Source organism: Oncorhynchus keta, chromosome 6, assembly GCF_023373465.1.
Source record: "Oncorhynchus keta strain PuntledgeMale-10-30-2019 chromosome 6, Oket_V2, whole genome shotgun sequence".
Taxonomy (NCBI): domain Eukaryota; kingdom Metazoa; phylum Chordata; class Actinopteri; order Salmoniformes; family Salmonidae; genus Oncorhynchus; species Oncorhynchus keta.
In genome coordinates, this window is record NC_068426.1 from 10,293,659 (window position 1) to 10,296,995 (window position 3,337).

At 42.5% G+C, this 3,337-nt stretch overlaps 1 pseudogene; it reads left to right on the forward strand.

Annotated features, from left to right (window-relative positions):
- Window positions 1-253: 253 nt before the first annotated feature.
- LOC127930824 (claudin-4-like) lies at window positions 254-816 on the forward strand (annotated as a pseudogene).
- The last annotated feature ends 2,521 nt before the right edge of the window (window positions 817-3,337 follow it).

A 3,337-nucleotide genomic window follows, 5' to 3' on the forward strand; every position in this document is an offset into this window, starting at 1 on the left:
ATGTGTAGTTCAATTGTCCTTTGTTTTCTCAACCATCCATTTCTCACCCTTAACTTGTCTCACACATACATTATTGGATTATAGTCTTATAATTCTAATACATTTCACATAGTCTTATACGTTTCAGGGGGGAATTCTTTAGTCATTACTTTAAACATATAAATTACTTTATCACAAACTTCAGAGCGAACGAATCAGCTGAGCGAGACACAGTCAGGGAGATAGCATTTTGATGGGCATGGATATCGTGTAAATGGTGGAGGTCGTGGGCATCGCCATGGGAGTCCTAGGATTAATACTGGCCGTCGTGATCTGTGCTCTCCCCACCTGAATAGAGACAACCTTCATAGCAACTAACTTTATCAACACAGGTGTGGTCTTGTACGGCCTGTGGATGAGCTGTGTGACCCAAGGCGTGGGAGATACACGGTGTGAGGTGTACAACTCCATTGGGTGGTATTTGCCCGATATTCTGCAGGCCGCCAGAGCCATGATCCTCACTGCCATCATCCTGGGGGTTCTGGGGGTCGTGGTCTCCGTGGTCGGTGCCAGGTGAGCCAACTGCGTCAAAGACGAAAAGTCTCAGGACAAGTTTATAAATATTACTGAAATACAATTCATCCTGGCTGGAATTATCATCCTCATCCCTGTTTTCTTGGTAGCAATATCAATCATCGACCATTCCACGCAGATAGAAAGAAAGACAGTATTGGGGGCCTCGCTGTACTTCGGCTGGGTGGCGGCCGCCCTGCTCCTGATTGGAGGGTCATACTGTGCATCACTGTGGGAATCTTTGGATGTATAGTCTACCTAGTGGCCTGTTATATCTCTGTAGGGAATTATCCTGAATCCCAATATATGGACAAATGGATGGTTCTGATGACTATCACCTCCATCTCCTCCATCCTGGGAGATCTAGGAGTGATGGGGTCCATATTTGGGACCAGGTGCTGTAACTGCATCAAGAGTAACAGGACAAGGGTCAAGGCCAGATTTTTCGTTGCAATATTCTTCATCCTGGCCGTTATACTGCAGCTCACCACTGAATTTGAGGTTTTCCATTACTTGATAATGGATGTCCACCTGCAGCTCACATATCTTGTCTGGTTTGTCCGATACGACCTGATTGTTTTAGCTGAGTTGAGTAGCTGGTCTGCCTCCATGCTCCTGATAGGAGGGACCAGACAGGGCTGCTGCATTTTCAAGAGGAACTAGCCAGACTACTAGCCTTTGGTCGCCTCTCCTTCCAGTTCTCTGCTGCCAATGACTGGAATGAACTGCAAAAATCACTGAAGCTGGAGACTCATATCTCCCTCACTAGCTTTAAGCACCAGCTGTCAGAGCAGCTCACAGATCACTGTACCTGTACATAGCCCATCTGTAAACAGCCCATCTATCTACCTCATCCCCATGCTGTATTTATTTATTTATCTTGCTCCTTTGCACCCCAGTATCTCTACATGCACATCATCTTCTGCACATCTACCATTCCTGTGTTTAATTGCTACATCAAATTGTTTAATTTACACACTGAAAATAATTTACAAAACAACAAAGCAAACAAAGTACACAGTGTCAGATTACTAGGCCACTGTGACCAAAATTAAGGAAATCTTTGACTCTGTAGAGACTCAGTGAGCATAGACTTGCTATTGAGAAAGCTGTTGGCTCTCAAGAGAAGGCAGGCTATGTGCACACTGCCCACAAAATGAGGTGGAAACTGAGCTGCATTTCCTAACATGCCAAATCTATGACTGTATTAGAGACACATATTTCCATCAGATTACACAGATCCACAAAGAATGAGAAAATAAATCAATCAAATTTTGATAAATCTATTTGGTGAAAAACCACAGTATGCAGTCACAGAAGGAAGATTTGTGACCTGTTGCCACAAGAACAGGGCAACTAGTGAAGAACAAACACCAATGTAAAAACAACCCATATGTATGTTTATTTATTTAGCATTTTGTACTTTAACTATTTGCGCATCGTCACAACTCTGTATATAGACATAATATGACATTTATTATTTTTGAACTTTTGTGAGTGTAATGTTTACTCTTCATTTTTTATTGTTCATTTCACTTTTGTTTATTATCTATTTCACTTGCTTTGGTAATTTAAACATATATTTCCCATGCCAATAAAGCCCTTAAATCGAAATTAAATTGGAGGGAGAGAAAGAGAGAGAGAGGAACAAATATGTGAAGAGAATGGAATAGAGAGAGAGAAGAGTGAGAGGGATACATATGTGAAGAGAATGGAAGAGAGAGAGAGAGAGAGTGAGAGGGATACATATGTGAAGAGAATGGAAGAGAGAGAGAGAGAGAGAGAAGAGTGAGAGGGATACATATGTGAAGAGAATGGAAGAGAGAGAGAGAGAGAGAGAGAGAAGAGTGAGAGGGATACATATGTGAAGAGAATGGAAGAGAGAGAGAGAGAGAGAGAGAGAGAAGAGTGAGAGGGATACATATGTGAAGAGAATGGAAGAGAATGGAATAGAGAGAGAGAGAGAGAGAAGAGTGAGAGGGACAAGTATGTGAAGAGAATGGAATAGAGAGAGAGAGAGAGAAGAGTGAGAGGGATACATATGTGAAGAGAATGGAAGAGAGAGAGAGAGAGAAGAGTGAGAGGGATACATATGTGAAGAGAATGGAATAGAGAGAGAGAGAGAGAGAGTGAGAGGGACAAGTATGTGAAGAGAATGGAATAGAGAGAGAGAGAGAGAGAGAGAGAGGGACAAGTATGTGAAGAGAATGGAATAGAGAGAGAGAGAGAGAGAGAGTGAGAGGGACAAGTATGTGAAGAGAATGGAATAGAGAGAGAGAGAGAAGAGTGAGAGGGATACATATGTGAAGAGAATGGAAGAGAGAGAGAGAGAGAGAGAGAGAAGAGTGAGAGGGATACATATGTGAAGAGAATGGAATAGAGAGAGAGAGAGAGAGAGAGTGAGAGGGACAAGTATGTGAAGAGAATGGAATAGAGAGAGAGAGAGAGAGAGAGTGAGAGGGACAAGTATGTGAAGAGAATGGAATAGAGAGAGAGAGAGAGAGAGAGAGAGTGAGAGGGACAAGTATGTGAAGAGAATGGAATAGAGAGAGAGAGAGAAGAGTGAGAGGGATACATATGTGAAGAGAATGGAAGAGAGAGAGAGAGAGAGAGAGAAGAGTGAGAGGGATACATATGTGAAGAGAATGGAAGAGAGAGAGAGAAGAGTGAGAGGGATACATATGTGAAGAGAATGGAATAGAGAGAGAGAAGAGTGAGAGGGATACATATGTGAAGAGAATGGAATAGAGAGAGAGAGAGAGAGAGAAGAGTGAGAGGGATACAT